At 37.8% G+C, this 24,090-nt stretch overlaps 1 protein-coding gene and 1 long non-coding RNA gene across 10 annotated transcripts in view; both read right to left on the bottom strand.

The window, feature by feature from the left end:
* Dlg2 (discs large MAGUK scaffold protein 2) overlaps positions 1–24,090 on the bottom strand; it is a 1,973,059-nt gene that overhangs the window by 1,429,780 nt on the left and 519,189 nt on the right. The window lies entirely within an intron of this gene.
* On the bottom strand, positions 1,430–3,728 carry Gm39048. Its single transcript, XR_869792.2, has 2 exons — positions 3,440–3,728; positions 1,430–3,277 (listed from the first exon to the last, which is right to left on the bottom strand). It is a non-coding gene; the product is annotated as a predicted gene, 39048 (long non-coding RNA).

Genomic DNA, 24,090 nt, shown 5'->3' with positions numbered 1-24,090 from the left:
GATTCTATGCTTCTCAAATCCTAAGTGGTGATATCCTGGTTGCTGAAGATCTGAAGCAGAGATTTATGAACACCTGAGAAGGCACAAAACACATGTTCTTTAATAGAACCCCAAGTCTGAAATTTCACCCTATTTTTATGTTGCCTCCCTGGGCTGTAACTGAAATCCTCCATGATTTATGCAGAGATCAGCTGTGGCTGTCCTCTGTAGATGGGTCTTTTGACTTAAAGAACCTTCCCTCTGGGCTACTGCAACCTCATTTGGAGGTGTTTACCAGATCATTGACATCAAAGGTAGCCCGGCTTCAGTTTCTCCTCCAGTGTAAGATCTATTTGTTTTACTTGGGAATCACACTTCTGCCTCTGAAATTCTTTTTTTTTTCATTAATTTATTTACTTGTTTACTTTAGACCCATATCATAGCCTCCTTCCCTCCTCTCTCCCCTATCCCTCCTTCACAACCCCCTCCCCCTCTATTACCCCATCACCTTCTCCTCAGAGAAAAGAAAGACATCCCTCCCATGTGTATCACCCTGCCCTGGAGTATCTAGTCATAGCACAACTTAGTGCATCTTCTCCCACCGAGGCCACACAAGGGAACCCAGCTAAAGAAAGGAATTCAAAGGTAGTCAACAGAGCTAGAGACAGCACATTCAAATTGTTAGGGGATCCACATGAAGAAGAAGCAGCTGCATATCTGGTACAAATGTGCAGGGGGCCTAAGTCTATACCAATCAAAGTATGCTCTTTGGTTGGTGATTCAGTACATGTAAGTCATCATCCCCCACCCCCCCATGCCCAGGTTAGTTGACTCTGTGGGTCTTCTTATAGTGTCCTTGACTCATTTGCTTCCTCAATCCCTCCCCCTACTCTCCCACAAGACTCCTCGTGCTCAACATAATGTTTGCCCGTGGGTCTCTCCATCTATTTCCATCAACTGCTGAATGAAGCCTCTCAGAATACAGTTATTCTAGGTTCCTGTCTCAAGCATAGCAGAGTATCATTAATAGTATCAGAGATTCGCTCTCTCACATGGGATAGGTCTCAATTTGGGGCAGTAATTGGTTGGCAATCCCCTTAGTTTCTGCTCCATCTTTATTCCTACCCATCTTGTAAGCAATACAGATTTGGGGTAGCAGGTTTTGTGAGTGGGTTGGTGTTTTCCTCCTTCCACTGGAAGTTCCACCTGGCTATAGGAGCTGGTCATTATATACCCAGCTGCTAGGAGTCTCAGCTTGTGTCACCTCCATAGACTCCCAGTAGCTTTTCCAGTACTAGGACACTGGCTTATACCAGAGATACCCCTTTAGGGAATTCAATTCCGCACACCTGCTCTGCCCACACCTGACCCCCATGCTGATTTCCCTCCCTACTTCCTCTCCCATCCAGTCCCCCTCCCAACCATCCACTTTCAGTCTCTATTTAATTTCTCCTGCTGAGTTAGAATCATGCATCCGCACTTGTACCCTTCTTGTTATTTAGTTTCTTTGAGTCTGTGGATTGCAGCATAGATATCCTCTATTTTATGGCTAGTATCAATTTATGAGTGAGTACACAACCATGCTCTCTTTCTGAGTCTGGGTCACATCACTCAGGATGATATTTTCTAGTTCCAATCAATTGCATGCAAATTTCATGATATCCTTGTTACTAATAGATGAGTAGTATTCTGTTGTGTAAATGTACCATATTTTCTTTATTCATTCTTTGCTTAAGGGACATCTGGGTTGTTTCCAGTTTCTGGTTATTACAAATGAAGCTGCAATGGACATAGTGGAGCATGTATCTTTATGGTATGGTGGGGCAAGTTTTGGGTATAAGGGCAGGAGTGGTATAGCTGAGTCTTGAGGTAGATTTATTCCCAATTTCCTGAAAAACTGCCAAATTGATTTCCAAAGTGGTTGTACAAGTTCGCAATCCCACCAGCAATGGAGAAGTGTTCTCCATGTTCCATATCCTTGCCAGCATGTGTTGTCACTTTAGTTTTTGATATTAGCCATTCTAACTGGTGTAAGGTGGAATCTAGAGTCATTTTGATTTGCATTTCTCTGATGACTAAGGATGTTAGATATTTCTTTAGGTGCTGCTTGGCCATAAGTGATTCCTCTGTTTGGCTCTGTACCCCATTTTTAAATTGAGTTATTTGGTTTTTTGGTGTCTAACTTGAGTTCTTTATATATTTTGGATATTCTCTGTTGTATGTGGGGTTGGTTGGTAAAGCTCTTTTTCCATTCTGCAGACTGGCATTTTATCCTATTGACAGTGTTCTTTACCTTACAGAACTTTTCAGTTTTCCATGTCCCATTTATTAATTCTTGATCTTAGTGCCTGAGCTGTTGGTGTTCTGTTCAGGAAGTTATTTCCCATGCCAATGTATTCAATGCAATTCCCCACTTTCTCTTCTACTAGATTTAGTGGATCCACTTGGACTTGAGTTTTATACAGAGTAATAAATATGGGTCTATTTGCATTATTCTACAGTAGTCCAGCACCATTTATTGTACATGCTTTCTTTTTCCATTGTATGGTTTTGGCCTCTTTGTCAAAAATTAAGTGTCCATAGGTGTGTGAGTTTATTTCTGGGTCTTCAGTTCCATTCCATTGATGAACCTGTCAGTTTCTGTACTAATATCAAACAGATTTTTATCACTACTGATTTGTAGTTCAGCTATAGAGAAGGTATGGTGGTTCCTTCAGAAGTTCTTTTATTGTACAGGATTGCTTTAGCTCTTATTGTTGTTGCTATTGCTGCTGCTGCTGCTGGTGGTTGGTTTGTTGGTTTTGTTGTTGATTGTGTGTGTGTGTGTGTGTGTGTGTGTGTGTTCGTGTGTGTATGTGTGTCTCATATGAAGTTGAGAATTGCTCTTTCAAAGTCTGTAAAGAATTGTGTTGGTGTTTTGATGGGCATTGCATCAAATCTACAGATTATTTTGGTAAGATGGTCATTTTCACGATTTTAATCCTACCAATTCATGAGAATGGGAAATATTCCATCTCCTGATATTTTCTTTGACTTCTTTCTTCAGGAACTTGAAGTTCTTTTCATATAGGTCTTTCACTTGCTTGGTTAGAATTACACAAAGATGCTATTTGTGGCTATTGTGAAAGATGCAGTTTCCCTAATTTCTTTCTCAGACCCTTTGTAGTTTGTATAAAAAGGGCTACTGAATTTTTTTTAAGTTAATTTTTCTACCCAACCACTTTGCTGAAGGTGTTTAGCATCTGTGGGAATTCTCTGGGGGTCATTCTTTGTATACTCTCATATCATCTCCAAAAACCTATATGTTTCTTTCTCAGACCCTTTGTAGTTTGTATAAAAAGGGCTACTGAAATTTTTTTAAGTTAATTTTTCTACCCAACCACTTTGCTGAAGGTGTTTAGCATCTGTGGGAATTCTCTGGGGGTCATTCTTTGTATACTCTCATATCATCTCCAAAAACCTATATGTTTCCAATTTGTATCCAGTTGATCTCCTTTAGTTATCTTATTACTAGAATTTCTGATTCTATATTGAATAGATACAGAAAGAATAGGCATTATTGCATTATCCCTGACTTTAGTTGAATTGCTTCTCTCTATTTAATGTGATGCTGACTATTGGCTTGTTGTATATTGACCTTATTGTGTTTTAATACTGGCCTATGATCCCTGATCTCTTCAAGACTTTTAACATGAAGGGGAGTTAAATTTTGTCAAAGGCTTTTTCAACATCTAATAAGATGATCATGCTTTTTTTTTCTTCAGTTTGTTTATATGCTGCATTAAATTGATGGATTTTTGTATATCAAACCATTTCTGTGTCTCTGAGATGAAGCCTACTTGATCATGATGGATAATGTTTTTGATATATTCTTGGATTTGGTGTGCAAGTGTTTTATTGAGTATATTTGTATCACTGTTCATTAGGAAATTGGTCTGAAATTCTCTTTTTTGAGGCTTTGTGTGGTTTACCTGTCAAGCTGACTGTGGCCTCATGTAACGAGTTTGGCAATGTTCCTTCCGTTTCAATTTTGTGGAATAGCTTCAAGAGTACCGGTATTAGCTCTTTTTTGAAAATCTGTGCTGAAAGCATCTGGTCCTGGGATTTTTTTGGGTTTGTTGGGGGGGGGGGGTTCCTTAGGGGTTACAGTATTATGTAAATTGTTTACCTGATCTTGATTTAACTTTTAGTCTTTATCAAGAAAATCACCCAATTCATTTAGATTTTCCAATTACATGGAGGACAGGTTTTTGCAGTAAGACTTAACAATTCTACAAATTTCCTCAGTGTACTGTTATTATGACTCCCTTTTCACTTCTGATTTTGTTAATTTGGATACTTTTTTTAAGTTAGTTTGGCTAAGAGTTTGTCTATCTAGTTGATTTTCTCAAAGAACCAGCTCTTGGTTTCCTTGATTCTTTGTATTGTTTTCTTGTTTGTTTGTTTGTTTGTTTCTAATTATTGATTTCAGCCCTGAGTTTGATTATTTTCTGCCATTTACTGCTCTTTGGTGTCTTTGTTTCTTTTGGTTCTAGGGCTTTCAGGTATGCTTTTAAGTTGCTAGTATGAGATCTCTCTAATTTCTTTATGATGCCATGTAATGCTATGAACTTTCCTCTTAGCACTGCTCTCATTGTGTCCTATAAATTTGGTAATGTTCTGCCTTCACTTTCAGTGAATTTTAGAAAGTATTTCATTTCTTTGCTTTATCTTCCCTGTCCTGTGTTCTTCAGTAGAGAGTTGTTCAATGTCCATGAGTTTGTAAGCTTGCTATTGTTTTTGTTATTGAAGTCCAGCTTTAATTCATGGTAGTCTGATAAGACACAAGGGGTTATTTCAGTTTTCTTGTATCTTTTGACACTTGTCTTGTGAGTGAGTAAATGTTCAATTTTTTGAGAAGGTTGTGTGAAGTGCTGAAAAGTTAAATTCTTTTTTATGTGGGGGGGGGGTGTTCAATAAATATCTGTTAAGTCCCATTTGAATCACAACCTCTGTTAGTTTCATTCTTTGTTTAGTGTCTGACTAGATGACTTGTCCATTGGTGAGAGTGGAGTACTACAGTCTCCCACTGTTAATGTGTGGGGTTTGATATGTGATTTAAGTTCTAGTAATGTTTCTTTTACAAATGTGAGTGAGTGCCTTCCACCTCCCTCAATCATCCTGTTTCCCCCTCAAGGAGGGAGGGGGGATTTGGGAGGGAGACAGGGGGGAGAAGAAATAAGGGGGCCCTATCAGGTGCTGGAGAGGACAGGAGAGAGGTATAGCGGGTCTGAAGATCAAATAAAAATATGTAGCAGTGGGGGATGAGGAACTGGTGATAGCCACTGGAGGGTCCCAGATGCCAAGGAAACAAGAGGCCCCCAGGACCCAACAGGGATGGCTTTAGCTGAAATGTGCAGAGAATGGGAGAAAGAACCATAGAGACCACCTCCAGTAGATAGGCATGAACCCTGGAAGACGGATGGGACCACCCACCCACCTCAAAGTTTTGAACCCAGAAATGTTCCTGTCCAAAGGAAGAACAGGGACAAAAAATAAAGCAGAGATTGAATGAAGAGCCATCTGGGGACTGTCCACCTGGGAATTCATCCTGTCTGCAGACACCAAACCTGTTGCTGTTGCTGTTGCCAAGAGGAGCTTGCTGAGAGGAATCTGGTGTGGCTGTTCCTTGGGAGGTCTGACCAGCAACCAACCAATACAGATGTGGATACTTGGAGCCAACAATCAGACTGAAGCATGGTCCCTGGTGAGGGAGCTGGCAGAAGGACAGGAGGAGATGAGGAGGATTACAACCCCATAGGAAGAACAACATCAGCTGGCCAGACCATCCAGTGTTCCCAGAGACTAGACCATCAACCAAGGAGTGGACAGGGAGGGACACATGGCTCCAGATACATATGTAGCAGAGGGCTGAAGGGGTGGAGCTGGAGAGGGTGGTTGGGTTGGGGAGTACCCTCATAGAGGCAAAGGGGAGGGAGGAGAGGGCAGATGTGGGATGGGGGTTTTGTGGAGGGGTAACTAGGAAGTGGGATATCATTTGAGATGTAAATGAATGGAATGATTAATAAAAGGATAATAATAAAACAAAGACCTATTTTTGCTCATAAGGAAAATAAATCAGATGCGAGTGTCTTTGCATTTGGAGCATAAGTCTTCAGAATTAAAATGTTTTCATGGTGGATTTTCCCATTGATGAGTATAAAGTGTCTCTCTACCTCTCTTTTGATTACTTTTGGTTGAAAGTCTATTTTATTAGATATTAGAATGGCTAGTCCAGCTTGCTACTTAGGTCCATTTGCTTGGAAAACCTATTCCATCCCTTTATTCTAAGGTAATGCTTATCTTTGTTTCTGAGGAGTGTTTCTTGTATGCAGCAGAATGATGGATCCTGTAGAATCCATTTATATTGATAGATGTTAATGACCAATGATTTCTTTATCCCTGTTATTTTTATGTTAGTTGTGGCTCTCTCTCTCTCTCTCTCTCTCTCTCTCTCTCTCTCTCTCTGTGTGTGTGTGTGTGTGTGTGTGTGTGTGTGTGTGTGTGTGTGTACATGTGCTTCCCTTCTTCTGGCTTTACTGGTTTGGAGACATTTATTTCCTGATTTTTCTTGGGTGTTAGGCTACTGGGGTTGGAGTTTTCTTTCTAGTATCTTCCGTAAGGCTGGATTTGTGGATAGACAATGTTTAAATTTTTTTTCCATTTAGTATCTTGTTCTCTCCTTCTTTGGTGACTGAATGTTTTATAGGATATAGTGGACTGGACTGATATTTGTGATGTCTTAAATTGTGCAAGACACCTTCCCTAGCCCTTCTGGCTTTTAGTCTCTCTTGAGAAGTCAGGTTTACCCTTATAGCCTTTAATATTCTTTCTTTGTTCTGCATATTCAGTGTTTTGTTTATTATGTGGGAGGATTTTCTTTTCTGTCCAATTGACTTCTTGTTCTGTAGCTTCTTGTAGGTTTATAGGTATATCTTTCTTTAGGTCAGAGAAATTTTCTTCTATGATTTTGTTGAAAATATTTTCTTGGCCTCATGTTTGGGATTCTTCTCCTTCTATTCCTATTGTTCTGAGGTTTGGTCTTTTCATAATTCCGGAGATTTCCTGGCTAATTTCTGTCAGGGACTTTTTAAAGTTAACATTTCTTGGACAGATATAGCAATTTCTTCCATTATACATTCTATACCTGAGATTCTCTGTTCCATCTCTGGTATTCTGTTGGTGATGATTGCATCAGTAGCTCCTGTTCTTGTTACTAGATTTTCCATATACAAGATTTCTTTAGTCCATTTTCTTTATTGCTTCTATTTCCATTTTTGGGTCTTGAACAGTTTTATTCCTTTCCTTCATCTGTTGGATTTTATTTTCCTGTATTTCTTTATGAGACTTATGTGTTTCTTCCTTAAAGGCCTCTATCACCTTTATAAGATTGGATTTAAGGTCATCTTCTTGTGTTTTAGCTGTGGTAAAACTACAGGGCTTGCTGTAGTGGGAAAGCAGGACTCTGGTGGTGCTATATTGCCCTTGATCTTGTCGATTGTGTTTTATGCTGGCCTCCGGCCCTCTGCTTGTCCCTGGTGTTGGCTAGATGTTCCTAAGGTTATCTGTACTCCTTGGACAAGTAGAACTGTGGACTTAAGAGTGGAGCTCAGGGAATAGCCTGCTCATGCTCACTTCTGCTGGCTGTGCCCCAGGTGGATCTGAGGCACTCCAGACTTCCCCAGGAAGACAGGCAGAGCTGTGGACCAGATACTAGAGGTCAGAGGACAGCATGCAGCTCTCCTTTGTGGTAATTTTATAACTATATTTCTATGTGTTTATAATTATTTTTGGAATGTCTATTTGTTTGGAAAGAAGGCAAGTTTATGCATCATCTCAGTTTCACATGTTGACTAGAAGCTGAGGATAAACATCTTTTGATCTTAGTTCTAAATATTAAGGAGAAAATTAGGAATTGGCTCTAATTCAATCTGGCTACATTTGGATGAATATAGTAGGGTGCCACCATATCATGGCATTAAAGTGTCTGTCAAAGACACCTCTATGAGTAGAAAGGCAACTCTAATTGTAAGGCTGAGCATGTACAGCATAAATATTTATTATTGAGCCCACAAGGAAGATTTGTGATATTTTTATTTTCTACTCATTTATCTAAAATTATCAGCATGCCAAATTCTCTATTTATTATTTATTCTGAATCTAGCTTGCATCATGTACCCAAATGGACATAATCTACATTTATGTACAATTTAAATATCTTTTGCAGAATTACAGAAATAAGCATCTCTTGACAGAGGTTAAGATTTCTGATAGAGTTTGGACATCCATGTAATAAAAATGAGAAATAGACTCCTATTCCTACTTAATGCAAATGAAAATATGGAAATAACAATATAGCAAATATTCCTGCAATATGGTTCACTGTGTGAGATTTTTCTTGTTTGTTTCATGATTGATTGAACATTTCAAAGCAATGTCCTGAGTGGCTAGTGAAAGAGAATTCATGATGAGAGGCTCTCATCAGCCTGGTTACTGACAGCAGATTGGTTTCAATTTCACATTCCAGGATTCACACAATAGTCTAGTGCTCATAAAAGGGGAAGCGGCCTGGAGCTGAATGAGTATTTGTATAAGCACTTAGATAACCCAGAGACAAACCTTGCATACATACAAATACAGAGATAACAAGATGCCTTGGGATGTGTGGCAGATCTTCATTTTATTCCTAGGGAGACCTAAGAGTACGCACACTGGAAGCTTTTTGTAAAGAGCCTGTCATTGAAATGCACTTCAGATCTTTCTCTAGAGATCATATTCCTGAGAAATGATATTATGTCCCCTATTTCAAACCCAGCCTGTGAATTCCTTTAACATTACCCAGTAGGTTCTGTCTGCTTACCTTCCTTTCTAGTGTGCTTGGAGGAATGTATTGGTGGAAATTTACATAAATCAAGAATTCACAGTCAACCAAGAATGTATTCTCATTATTATCTTGCCAGTAGTTCACTTTTGTAGTGGTTTTCCAACCCCAAATGTTTCCTTCTTGCTTATTTGATCCTTTTGGCAAGCTGTACGAGTTAGATTTTATCATTAAGCTCAGAAAACTCATACCTTAAATTTAATACAGCCATACAAACTTTTAATATTTTCAACTTAATGACATGTAGCAATTCTGACTAATGCCTTATTCAAGTACTTTCCTCTAATTAATAGCTTGGGCAATACTAGGAAAGCCAACTAATATTTCTGGATTTCAGTTTCTTCATCCATAAATTTCAGAAAATGATACTTGGTTCACATATATATTACATAGCTGTAATGAGCTAAGGAAGAGGAATGCATCTTTTAAAGTATCTAGCATATGGTGTGTGCTTAATAAATATTTGTGAAATGATCAGATTTATATTGGAGGGTTCTCTGGGAGTGTAGTCAGAAGGCTTTCAACTTTCTCCTATGCATTTAATAATTAATAGGTTGAATACTATGACCCTGATCTCCTTCTTGGGAACAAGAGTACTGCTTCACAAATATGGCTGAATAGAGCTAAGTATTTAGAGGAATGAATTTGACTTATATTGGTTATAACCTCATCCAAGAATCTGTTTTAATTGTACAAAAAAAGAATGTTTTAAGTCGTTGGATGTAGATGAATGTGAAATAAATCAACATCTTCTAGTAACTGCTGGCCTTGTGCTGAAAATAATTTCACAGTCAATCTGGGTTAGCAGAAAATAATACTATTCATCTTTAGAAGTATTTAGCATTTATACCAACTCAACTAAGAATGAATCCATCTATAATAAAAATCTTAATTATCTATAGAATGTTTAAGAGCTTGAAGAAACCATACTCACAGACACATTTGGATATGTGAGAAGTTAGCAAAGGAACATTTAGATGTGATGGTAGTGAGATGGGCACTGATTAGGTTTAGAGGTCTGTGCTAGGGAACTTAGTCAAGCCTCTCAGATGTCAAAACCAGAAAAGAACATGCAAAAGAGAAGTGACAATGATGCTGGATTTTCACCTGTCAGAGATTTTTAACCTTGACTGACACATCAGTATTATCTAGGGAGCTTTTTTAAATTACTGATGAGTAGGAAGAACACCTACAGGATTTTTAGGGCACTGAAATGACTGCATTTGTAGAGGCAAATATACATTATAAGAGATCAGTCTAATTTATTGAATGTCTAACAGGAGTGACCCTAATGTGAGCATGTTAATATTAACTTATTAGCTCTGAAAATTATATCATGTTTGGGATAGATGTTAAGAGTTGGGGGGCGGGCATCATACATAAAATGTACATAGAAAGTTTGTATCTTGCTCAGTCTCTCTATAAATCATAAATTCATTTAAATTAATAACATCTAGTTTAAAATATTGCTATTCTTTATTATACCTGACATGGGTAGACCGTCTGGCTAAAGACCAAGCAATAGAGCCTTATCAGCTGATTCTGATGGACAGTTCCAATTGGCAGCACACATAAATATACCAGTCTTTGTGTTAGTTATTCCTGTTTGCTTCTTTTAAAAATTCTCTTTTATTTTTGATGTTATAATTAATTACACCATTTGCCATTCTTTTCTTTTTATCTTGCTTCAAACCCTCCCATATGACCCCCTCCTTTCTCTTTTTAAATCTATAACTTTTCTTCATTAACTGTTATTATATCCACATATATTGATAAACTCATAAATATATCCTGCTCTATAGCATTACCTGTATTTATGTTTTCAAGACTGACCATAACTTAATATAACATATACCTCTAATCCTCTTCTCAGATTCTAAAATATATGTACTATCCTTTAGATAAACTATAATCTCTCTCTCTCTCTCTCTCTCTCTCTCTCTCTCTCTCTCTCTCTGTGTGTGTGTGTGTCTAGAACAAAATTTGATAATAGATGTCTTCCTTGATTTCTTTCTACCTTGTTTTCCCTAAAAATGGAACTCACAGATTAATCTGACCTGGCTGGCCAGAAAGTTCCAGAGAATCCTCTTCTCTCTGTGTCTCAAGTGCTGGGATATAGGCATGAACCTTTATGCCTGGATTTTTAGTTTGGGTGGTAGAACAGCCAGAGAATGTCACTAGCAGGCCCATGATCACATAATCCACTGGTTTTACCATGTTCTCCACTATCCTGAAGCACTTGTACTGATAGATGGGGTATTTTTTTGGAAGGCACAGTTACAATGCCAGTTAAATGGCAGCAGCTGAACAGCTAGGGCAGGGTTCTACAGAGGTTGTATATACTTTGAACCAGCATCCAATGTATGGCATGGTTTTTCCCCAAATCAGGAAATGAGTAGTGGAAAAGGGATCTCTAGTGCCATCTCTAGTGATCTAATGGAAAAATTTTGCTTTGTCTTTCAACAACCTTAAATTTCACTGATCTGAAATTTTTAGTGACAAGTTGGGGAGCCCTCCTTCTAGGAGCCATAACAAATATCTCACTGAAATGGGACCTCAGACTTCCTCTGGCCACCTTAGTCTTCTAATGCCTTTAAGCCAACAGGCTAAGAAAAGAATAACAGTATTAGGAGAGGTGATTAAATCAGATGACCAAGGGGAAATTGGATTGATTCTCCACAAGGTAGGCAAGAAAGCTTTTTCTGCAGTGCAAGAGATGCTTTAGACCTCACGGGTTCTCAACCTCCCTAAATTGTGACCCTTTAATAACAGTTCCTTGTGTTGTGGTGATCCCCAACCATAACATTATTTCATTGCTACTTCATAACTGTAATTTTGCTACTGTTATGAATCATAATGTTCATATCTGAAATACATAACAACTCCCAAAAGGGTCACAATACACAGGTTGAGAACTTAAAGTTTAGAGCATCTCTTAGTGTATGATGTCCTCAATGGGAAACTACAACAATCTAACTAAGACAGAATGACATATGGCACAGACCCTTCAGGAATGAAGGTATGGGTCACTCCTCTAGAAACAGAATCAAGACCTGCTGAGATGCTTGCTGAGGCTTGAAGAAATATAGAATGGGTAATAGAAGAAGGTAGTTATAAATACCAGCTAAGGCCTTGACACATGTTGTAGAAATGAGGACTCTAAATGACACAAGTATTTCTGTTATGTTTTGGTAAAAAGATCCTTTAACATGTAATGTAACATTAATTAATAGAATGTTATATTTAAGTTACTAAAGAATGTCCTTCAAGGGACATTGTCAGCTAGTCTAAGTTTATAATGTATTTGTGGTTGTATGCTGAATAGGTATATTGTGCTAGCCATAATAGTGTTTCATTTGGAAATTAAACAAAATATAGGAGATATGATTGTATCTCAAGATGACAAGAGGTAGAGTCTCTGATTGAAAGAAAAATAGGAAAATAGGCCTTCATGGTTAAGGTAAAAAAAATACCAGATGTTGTCTCCATGATAAATTGATATTCTGGGCCACTGCTTTTTAAATTAAGGTCCCTTGGACTGTCTAGAGGGCCATACTTTACCCATGATAACTTGCTTTTAATTTGGCTTTTTTATTTTGGGCAATACTTTTAGTCCTGGTAGAAATATATAATGGATTAGCTGACCACCTTATAAATGAATGTGGCCTGGAGATTTTAGTGTTCACATGGTGTTTGCATTTACAGTCAGAGAGTTGCCAAATGGTTGACCAGTTAATAAGGAGAACAGAGGACATAATATGTAATGATGTTTTCAAGCTAAATGCAGGCTGAATGGACTCTAGGATCACTACATAGGTCAACATGTTAAAGTGCTTTGATTGCAATGATAAAAAGAAATGCAAATGATGTACAGCATTGAGATGCCACATGGCACAAAGCAGTGAGCACCATGTATAAAACAAAATAAAATAATCATGCCATATAGATACTTTAACAAGGTATCAAATTCCAACAAATATTGCTTCTCACACATGATTTTCATATGGATACTATTTATAGGTAGTTTTGACTACGTTTAATTTACCAGTCTGTTTGTTTAATAGTCATGGTTATACAGATATGTTTCATATATAGAACATAAATAGGCTAATCTCTCCAGTATTTAAATAACATAAAGTTTTAAATTAATGTACAATTTTCAAAAATGTATGTTTTTCTGTGTCAGGGGTATATTTCTCCATTTTGAGAAAGAGTGTTAACTTTCTGGTTTAAAATTTGATCTTTGTTATTGGCAAATTGATGTCTTAAAATATTTGGGAATCTAAATATTCTTAATTTACAACATATGTAGAACTTTATTATATAATTTAGAAATCCCATCTTTCTGTATCTTCTATCTCAGTCTGACTTATTTTTCAACAATTAAAAGAATGCATAGCACATACATCACTTCCATGTATCCTATGGAGATTCCTATCTTGTGTAAGTATAATCATTAGAGATTATGACTATAAGCAGAGTTTTTACAGAAAGACCCTCTTGACCACAAGTCCTTGATATGCTATTTATACTTAAATGGCCTTTCACAACTTACGTAACTTCAAAGAAACCCTCCTTACCTATTGGAAGATAACAGTGGTGCCTACTTGAACTAGTTCTGAAAATTACTAACATAATCTATGTGAATCAATGCAATGGAGAGGAGGAAATGTTCAGAAAACATTGGATTCTTTTACAGAAGGGATGTTAATATGCTGTAAAAGGATCAAACGTTTTCTGAACAATTGTAATAGATTTTCTACTCTGTAGTTTTCTCACAAAATAATATGACTCACTTAATTTCCTAGTTCTTTTCTTTTGCGGTGTAAGGAAAATCTTTATAACAAATAATTTCTTCCCTGTCATGTGTGGGTATGGAGATTTTCATTTCCTAAGTCATGAGTTGGATTCTTATGGTTAATTAGGCTTTGAAATTAAAAACTATTTTCATTTTGGAGAGGTTGTATTGTGTGTGTACTGGGATTATATAATCCTCACTGGAATAATGTAGGGTTTAAAAAAAATAGGACTAAGCTGCACATCTACTACAAATGTGCAGGGGTCCTGGGTCCAGCCAGATTTTAACCCATGGAGGGCTTCACCTTCTCTCAGGAGAAGGGGAGGAGGCAGTGGGGGGTGGGAGGATTTGTGAGGGTGGGACTGAAAGTAGACGAGGGAAGGAGGACTGTGACTGGTATGTAAATTGAACGAATGAATGAATAAATAAATAAATAAAACAAAAACTATGATCAAATATATTACTTATTTCTACATTGAAATACAGGAAGAGTCATATTAAGTTATATGCATGGAAACTAAAAGTACCCTTACATTGATTAAATTAGGCTTCTACCACTAAGTGAATTTTGATGGCAAGGCTACTGAAAATTTGGTTTTTCAGGAATTGTAGACATTAGTGTTACTAAGAAGCATCCATAGATCTGCATAGACTACTTAAGGATTAAAGACTGAAGTCATTTTAGCCATTCTTTTCAGTGGAATCTCAGGGTCATTTTGATTTGCATTTTCCTGATCTCTAAAGACTGAATATTTTTTTAAGTGTTTCTCATCCATTTGAGATTCCTTTGTTGTGAATGATCTGTTTAGCTAAATGCCCCATTATTTTTTTATTGGATTGTTTGATTTTATGGAGGTTAGCTTCTTGAGTTCTTTATATATTTTAGATATTTACTCTCTCTCAGGTATGGGATTATCAAAGAATTTTTTCCCAATCTATAAACTGCTGATTTGTCCTATTGACTGTGTCTTTTGCCTTACAGAAGGGTTTCAGTTACATGAGGTCCCATTTATCAATTCTTGGTCTTACAGCCTGAGCCATTGTTGTTCTGTTTAGGAAATTTAACACTGTACCAAGGAGTTCAAGGTTCTTTCCCACTTTCTCTTCTATTAGATTCAGGGTATCTGGTTTTATGTTGAGGTCCTTGGTCCACATGGACTTGAGCTTTGCCTCTGCCTCCTGAGTATTGGGATTAAAGGCACGAATCACCACTCCCGGCAAAAAAATGTGTAGCCCCAGGCTGGTCTTGAACTCATGATCCTCCTGCCTCTGCCTCCTTCAGCAAATCCTACCAGCATGCACTACCACAACCGGCTATAGACACTGTTAATGTTCACTATAAAATACTAGACTATTCACTGAATGAATAAATATTAAGACTTGATCCATGCTAGCACTTTTTAGTGCATTAAGATGCCATTGTGAACAATGTCCTCACTGAACTAATATTCTAATAGAATGGAGGTGGGTATGAAGGAAAGATAAGATGTAAACAAGAACTTTTTTAGTTCTGACTGGTATCACACTAGTTTTCAAAGGTAGTGTGACTGAGAATGGTGGGACACTACAGTCTGGCTCAGAGATTACCAGACTTCTGTGGAGGAGGCTTTTAAACTTGCATCTGAATGACAAAGAGTCACTTTTGTATGAATCTAGGTAAAGTATATTCCTGAAAGAAAAAATTGTCAAGTACCAAAGGCCCGTGGAATAATCTAGGCCTGGAGCCCTAGAGTGTGGTAGCTAAAGGAAACATTGCAGGAGAAGAAGCTAGAGGGAAAACAGGGTCATGCAGGCCTTACCCACACTAAGAAAGGAGAGAAGGAAACTAAGCTTTTGCCATAATAATGTTCATGTAAGAACTATTGGTCTCTAGAGACCCATTATAACTAGCTGCAAGGAAAGAAACCTCTATTCTGCTTCAAGAAAAATGTTTAAATGAATATGAAATTCAGATACTGAATAAGAGCTTCAGTAGGGAAAAAAACAAATCAAGAGCCATACGAAATAAAATAAATGCCATTAATCATTTATCGACTAGATGCTAGAGCAAATTGCTTCCAACGGTCTCTAGGACCACGGCATAGAAACAAGCCATGAGTATTTCTATCAGCATTGTGGTTAGGATCCCTCTCTGGCACTTGGTTCTCACGTAGTGTAAGCCACAGGTAAATACAGACCTGTATGAGGAAAAGCTAGATGCTGCAGATGCTGTACAGAAAGATATGGGGTTTATTTGTTTAGTTTGTCTGTCTGTTTGGCGTGTATGTGCGTGCGTGCGTGCGTGCGTGCGTGCGTGTGTGTGTGTATGCGTAGCTGGATGTCCTGGTACGTGCATGTGTGTATGTGCTTCTTCGCATAAACACCAGAGTTCAACATGGAGTCTTTTGCAGATTACCTCTGCTGTATTTCTTGGGACAGGATCTCTCAGTGACTAGAAGTCACTGGCTCAGCCAGACTAGCTGCCAACCATCTCCACGGATGTTTGCTTTGCCTTCTCAGACCTGGGGTTGCAAGTACACTGTTGGGCCTTGCTTTTTTTTTTTTTTTCTTTTTTTCCATTTTTTATTAGGTATTTCGCTCATTTACATTTGCAATGCTATACCAAAAGTCCCCCATAGCCACCCACCCCCTCTCCCCTACCCACCCACTCCCCTTTTATGGCCCTGGCGTTCCCCTGTACTGGGGCATATAAAGTTTGCGTGTCCAATGGGCCTCTCTTTCGAGTGATGGCCGACTAGGCCATCTTTTGATGCATATGCAGCTAGAGTCAAGAGCTCCGGGGTACTGGTTAGTTCATAATGTTGTTCCACCTATAGGGTTGCAGATCCCTTTAGCTTCTTTGGTACTTTCTCTAGCTCCTTCATTGGGGGCCATGTGATCCATCCAATAGCCGACTGTGAGCATCCACTTCTATGTTTGCTATGGGCCTTGCTTTTTAATTTCTCTCTCTTTTTTTCCTTCCTTTATTCTTCTTTGTTTTTCTTTTTAACCTGAGTTCTAAAGATACCAAGTCAGATCCTTGTGCTTATATCTCCAGCACTTTACACACTGAGCCATCTAACTAGCTCAAGCTCCAGGATTTATTGTTTTCTTTCATTTCGTATTAGTTCTTTGATACTTTTGTACACTGTTCTTTTATGAGTGACCCAACAACTCCTCCCAGATCCATCTTGCCATCCTTACCTGTACAACCTTATGTTTTTTGTTGTTTTGTTTTTTTGTTTTGAATGAAACCCAACAGATGCAGTCGGTACTACCCATAGAGTCTTAGATGAGGCTCTCTAGTGAATAGTCAACTTACCTACTAGGGGTAATATACTTAAAGAAAACTGACACACACCTTAACAACAGCTACAGAATGCCCACAGCTCCTCAGCTAGGGAACAGTATGACTTTGAGAAACCATTCAAATAAACTTAATGTAGAAAAATCCTTCTCTAATGTTAACAATGGAAAACTGTGAATTCTTTTAAACATTGAATTATCTATTACTAGTACACACTAGATGCTCGCCATCACTTTACCCATGCAAGGCTGATTTTAAAAGTCAAATTTAGCTTTAAATATCAGAACACAAACTATTGTGGCTTTCACTATCAATTTCTATATGTCAACTAATTAGAATTCATCCAGCTTAGCAGAAAAACTGACATGATTAGCTATGCTTACTAAATTCTAATTTTCTTAGGGTCACATAGATAATGATTTTCCAAACCAGTAAATTTGAACCCATTTCTATTCTGATATGGATTCTAAAAAGATGCCTTAAACAAAGGGTGCTTCCTAAGAGTCTTTGGTCTTATTAAATGGAAATCAAATTAAAGAATTTTCACTATAGCCCAGCAGTGGTGGCGCATGCCTTTAGTCCCAGCACTTGGGAGGCAGAGGCAGGTGGATTTCTGAGTTCAAGGCCTGTCTGGTCTATAGAGTAAGTTCCAGGACAGCCAGGGCTAAAGAGAGAAATCCTGACTTGAAAAAAAAAACAAAAACAAAAACAAAAACAAAAACAAAAAACAAAAACAAAAACGGGAATTTTCACCATAAATTTAATCATTGTTTTGAATAAATGTAGTCAACATTAAGCTTAAATACTTAGAGTCAAAACCATATAAACTGTAAGGTGATAGGACTAAAAGATCTGAATTTTACATACTTAGATATGTGATTATAAGCAAGGGAAAATCACAGTCCTGCTGCCCATATTACAATAGCAATGGATGATGCTTTTATACGTCTTTGTTTATCATAAGAAAATAATGCCTTTTGTCTAAAAACCAAATTGCAGTGCCATACTCCTGTCTGCACTCAATAGGATAAAGACACCCAAATGACATATTGTATGCTTTTGCAATAAAAAGAGGTGTCAGTATCCTTACTGCCGAAGACCATAAATAGCACAGCTTGCTCAGTCTCCTGTAAGACATTCTCAGAACTCAGACACAATTCCATTAAGGACAAGTCTCAACCTGATTTATGTATGGTTAGGGAGATACACAAGTCCTTGGGTTGTCCTCTCTGGAGAGCATCAAGGAGGGATGGAAGCAGCCATTCTGTAACTTGCAAGTCCTTCCTTCTGCTGTTTTCCTTGTTTATTTTCTCACTGTCCAAGGAGAAAGGTAGGTAGGCTACATGGACACTGAGAATTCCGAAGACCCTACTGACTGCAGTGATGCAAGAAGTCATCCTGAATCATGACCTCCGGATCTGTCCGGCTTGTCACGTCCTTGTTTTAAATTAAGGGGGTCAAATATACAAAGAAAACAATACAACAAAAAGAAAAGCTGTTAATTGATTTTTGGAAGCACACTAACTCCCTATTCACCTTTTAGTCATGTATGAGACAAAAATATATTTTCTCAAGCAGTTTACTTATGAAAAAAACGTTTTAAAACTAGAAATGTTAACTTATGGTTAGAGAAAGATTCCACGCGGTATTGTCAGAAGAGACAATACTGGCAATTTTATAAAGAAAATGTTTCAGGGCATGAGTCTATCCCATACAAATATGTTCCTCAGGAGGTCCTACTAATGGTAAACATAGTGTTGCCATCATATTGACAGACAGAAAAAATCCTCTGAGACTGTAATAGCCCAGGTTACAAACCCCTCAGACTACCGCATTTTACAACAAATGAGAGAGATGCTGAAACCACATGTCTCACTTGAAGGGTACAAAGCCAGTAAATGCAGATGTGCATTCTATATTTAGTCCTCTGTACCCAGAAACATCAGTGCCATGATATTAGCCATTTTTTTTCTGTCCCTGTTGAAGTTGTTTCATGAACCATTGAACATATACAGATCAGTATCCCTAGATGTATTGTACAAAAGTCATAGTCACAGAGAGACAAAGATTTAGTAAGATCCACAAACTTCTAAAAGTGGACAAAACCATACGACAGTTCCTCGAAACACAGTTAATATTCAGTCCACAGTGAATGGAGGAAAACTGATGAATTTATAAACATAGGAGAGGATTTCTCTTTGACTTCAGCTAGCAGACCTTCATTCATACAATTTACACATTCTCTAGACTTTGACTTCCCCATATGTAAAATGTTTTTAGTTCAATTCATTTAAAGGCACTTCCCCTGTATGAGAATTTTGAATTACGTTAGAGTTTTCAAGCATATCTCATATGTTGTAATTCAAGTTTATTCTACGCTGTAAGAAGATAGGTGAGAGAATTTTAAACCCTCATAAAAGTTGCTGCATTTAAAAACTCTTTTTAGCACAGGAGTGGAGGATTTTTTATTTACTCTAATAATCTTGCTGCTCAGTGTTCTTTGTAATTCTAGATTCTAGGGAAACAGATGTATTATTTCCTTCCCCTGATTGCATAGATGCCATGGTCTGGTCAAGTTGTTACATAAATCTATCATTATAAAATAATGCAATTAATATAATAATACATACAATCATTATGCAAAACGTTAATCAGATTTATCATTAAGGTGGTACTGTAAATACTAATTAGTCTCTTTGAGACCAAACACACTTTATATTAGATATAGCACTGCTGGAGAGTGATCAATATGAATATGAAATATAAAAATAGAATAGAAATAATAACATTCTGGTTACTGAAGAAAGTTACTGAAATATCAAATAAGTGCTGACTATTTCCATGATTGCTATCACTTGTCCAAGCAAACATATAATGAGATCTGGAGGTCATAAAAAATTAAACTGGCCTGCACTCTGCCTGACATTAAGGAGCTAGGCAGCCACACACACCTTTCTCCTTCCCACAGCTCTCAGTGGAAAAGGCAATCTACTCATTGAAATCAAGAAAGAAGGCTCTGCTAAAACTTTTGAGTTAATGAGTCTTTTATAAATATTTCTTTTTTTAATTGTCAGTATAAGAAAAATGAAATGTTCTTCAGCTATACTCAAGAGTAGCACTTTCTACAAGTTTAGATTTTCAAAATCAGTTATGAAAATTTCCATAGTGTATGCTTTGACCAAACTTTGTCATCCCTAATAGAATATTCATACCATTCCCTTGAACCTAAGCAAACCACTGTGACTTGCCTCAATAACAGAGTGTGGCCATAGTAAGGATTCATTTTTTGCTAGGCTTTTATCTTAAAAAGAGACAACTTCTGGACATATGTAATGGAATGGTTTAGCTGGGTAATATGGTAGATCTAGTTTAGCTTTTTAGTAATAACCATACTGAATTCCACATTCGCTGTTCCTGTTTTCACTCTCTCTTCATAAGCTTCCCCCTCTCCATACCCACACCAGCAGTTGTTTTCATGAGCAACTGGGGTAGAATGATGTCTCAGAATAGATTCTATTTGCATTTACAGGATTATTAAGAATAGGGAACGCTTTTAAAAACATGTTATTTATTCATAATCCTTTATTTTTTTAGAAACCTCTGTTTATTTCACCTTTCTATTGAGAACTTTGTTTTCTTGGAGCTTAGTTGCCTTTTTTGTTTGTTGTTCTTTCCTTAGCTTTTTCATATATTATAAACACTAGTCTTCTGTCACAGGACTTGCAGAAATCAAACTGGAAGTTCTTCCATACTAGATAGCTTTCCTCTTATCAGAAATGGAGAAGAGTAATCAATTATTATAGTATTATCCAGCTATACGCTGTACAAACTATAATAATGAGTGACCTGGAACGATACATTCATGAGTCTCTGTGTATACACTTGCTTACTAGCTATTTGTTTGGTCTTCATGTGTTTTGTCTTATTGATTTTGTTTCTTTTTTATTTTTTCTATTTGGATTTTTGTTGTTTTTCTTCTTTGTTTTTCAGAGTGGGGATAGCATGCATGAAGTTAGATAGGTAGGGATGTGGGGTGGATCTGAGAGTTTGGGGAGGAGAAAGAATGTGACAAAAATATAATGTATAAAATAAAATTAAATAAAAAATTTTAAAAATCCGACTCTGCTAGTCAACGTGAAGAGAACAAATGAACAGATGGCACAGGCACATGAGACATGTACATTTCAGCCTCTCCCAAAGGCCTAGGGAGCATCATTAGAGAGGTGGTTAGCAATTTTAGGAAACAGAGGACATCCATTTGCCTGCAAAACTTATGATGTACTCATTCTTAATAGTTGAGTAGTGTTCCATTGTTTAAATGAACCACATTTTCTGTATCCATTCTTTTGTCATGGGACATCTAGATTGTTTCCAGCCTCTGACTATCACAAATAAGGCTGCTACGAACATAGTGGAACACGTGCCGCTGTAGCATGGTGGGGCATCTTTTGGGTCTATTCCCAAAAGTGGTATAGCTGGGTATTCAGGTACATCTGTTTCCAATTTTCTGAGGAACCTCCAGATTGATTTCCAGAGTGGTTGTGCCAGCTTGCAATTCCACCAGCAATGGAAGAGTGTTCCTCTTTCTCCACATCCTCACCAACATGTATTGTCACCTGAGGTTTTGACCTTAGCCATTCTGACTGGTGTAAAGTGGAATCTCAGGGTCATTTTGATTTGCATTTCTTGATCACTAAGGACTTTGAACATTTCTTTAGGTGTTTCGCGGCCATTTGAGATTCCTCAGTTGTGAATTCTCAGTTTAGTTCTATACCCCATTTTTTGATTGGGTTGTTTGGTTTTTTGGTGATTGACTTGAGTTTTTTGTATATTTTGGATATTAGTCCTCTACCGGATGTGAGGTTAGTGAAGATTTTTTGACAATCTGTAGGCTGCCGACTTGTCTTATCAAATATGTCCTTTGCCTTATAGAAGCTTTTCAGTTTTATGAGGTCCCATTTATCAATTCTTGATCTTAGAGCAAGAGCTATTGGAATTCTGTTTAGGAAATTTCCCCCTGTGAAAATTAGTTCAAGGCTCTTTCCCATTTTCTCTTCTAATAGATTCAGTGTATCTGTTATATGCTGAGGTCCTTGATCCACTTGGACCTGAGCTTTGTACAAGGTGACAAATATGGGTCTATTTTAATTCTTCTACATACAGACATCCAGTCATACCAGCACCATTTATTGAAGATGCTAGAAAATATAATCCTGAGTGAGGTAGCTCACACTCAAAAGGACATGCATAGTATGTACTCACTAATACATGGATATTAGCCAAAAAACAAAAGGAAGGAAGGAAGGAAGGAAGGAAGGAAGGAAGGAAGGAAGGAAGGAAGGAAGGAAGGAAGGAAGAGAAAGAAAGAAAGAAAGAAAGAAAGAAAGAAAGAAAGAAAGAAAGAAAGAAAGAAAGAAAGAAGAAAGGAAGAGCCCATACAGAATACTCAAGATACAGTCCACAGAATTCAAAAGGCTCAACAAGTTGAAGTGCCCAAGTGCAAACACTGGACCATCAAACAGACAGCAAACACCATCTGATCTGAGGCCTCCAACACACATACAGTAGAGGACTTCCAGGTCTGTGTTCATTCAGAGATGATGCACCTAACCCTCAAAAGACTGGAGGCCCCAGAGAGTTTAGAGGTCAGATGGGGTTGTGGTGACATCCACATGGAGACAGGGTCTGGTGGGAAGGAGGTGTGGGATGTGGAACAGTCAGAGGGTGGATGGGGAGGAGTAGGGAATGGAATGTGGAGTGTAAAAAATGAATTACAAATAAAATTAAATTAAAAAAAAAAAAGAATCATAGGTCAGGGAGGACCAGGGCAAACTATCTTCTAGACACGGTCCAGCAACTGTGGTTGAATACACAAGACCTGTACACAATCAAGCTAGGTTATATTCTAGTATATATGAGAGAGGGGCACAGCTTCCCACACCCCAGAATGAAAAGCTATTGAATGGATGCTCAGGGAGGAAGAGTCAGTTTTTTTACAAATGGGTCCCTGGGAGATTGGCCAACCTTCAGTGGATACACCTTGACCCATCAGTGTATCTGCACCACTGATTGATCACATTAGATTATAAAGAGACAGAAACACAGAGAGAACATGAGGTTTGGAAAGAAATTTGTGTTGGGGAAAAACAAGACAAGTTGGAGAGGGGAAATGGGAGATAAATGTGACTAAGACACATTATAGTCATGTAATTATATTTAAAAATTAGTATTGTAAAAATGAGAAGCTCTATCTGGAACTGAACTCACAAATGTGTGTGTGAGTGTGTGTGAATACAACTCAAGGTATTTGTCAGCCTTGTTCAAGAAGAGGTCTTTGTTGTATTCCTGTTTATCTGCTCCACAAATTTGAAGGGATTCTCTTTTCCCTGCTTCCAATCTCCCCTGAGGAGGGCTGGTATTACAGATGCTTGTGCCAAGTTCTGCTTGTCCATGTGCAAGGTCAGTGTGACATGGTTCCCACTCCTAGAACAGAGCCAGCAGGGCATGGGCCTTAACAAGTATTGGCAGTTGCTGGGTGTGAGGGGTGTGTGTGTGTGTGTGTGTGTGTGTGTGTGTGTGTGCGTGTGCGTGTGAACATTATGTTCCTCTTCAGGAAATATTCTGCCTACTGTTTATTGGGAAATAATCTCCTTGCAAAGGTTATTGAAAAATATCCTCTCTGCCAAGGTTAATGTCCCCATAATAATCAAAGACAACATGAGTCTGGGAGTCAAGGATGTGTCTATGTCCATAAATGGTAAAGGCTCTGACTTTCAGTATAGCCCTCACTGCTGTAGGAAAGAACTCTGAAAACACGAGTTCAAAAATATATAATTTCTCTACTATGCGAAATTTAAGGATGCAATATGAATTATATGAGGGGATTCTTCGATTTAAAAAAGCAGAGGCAGCTTCACTAAAAGCCAGCTTGTCAGAAAGATACAAAGGCAGTCAGAGTCCTCAATTGAAGGTCAGTCTAGGGCAGAGTGAATTTTGGTTTAGTCATGGTCAGAATGTAAATTTTAGGGTGGGATACTGCCCAGATAAATTTATTGTTTGCGCCTTACAGTGGCAGGCAGATCTCTGAATTCATTTGCTGTGTTTAAA

This window comes from Mus musculus, chromosome 7 (genome assembly GCF_000001635.26).
Source record: "Mus musculus strain C57BL/6J chromosome 7, GRCm38.p6 C57BL/6J".
NCBI classification, from domain to species: Eukaryota; Metazoa; Chordata; class Mammalia; order Rodentia; family Muridae; genus Mus; species Mus musculus.
The sequence above is the reverse complement of the archived record's forward strand: the minus strand, read 5'-3'. Positions and strand labels throughout refer to the sequence as shown.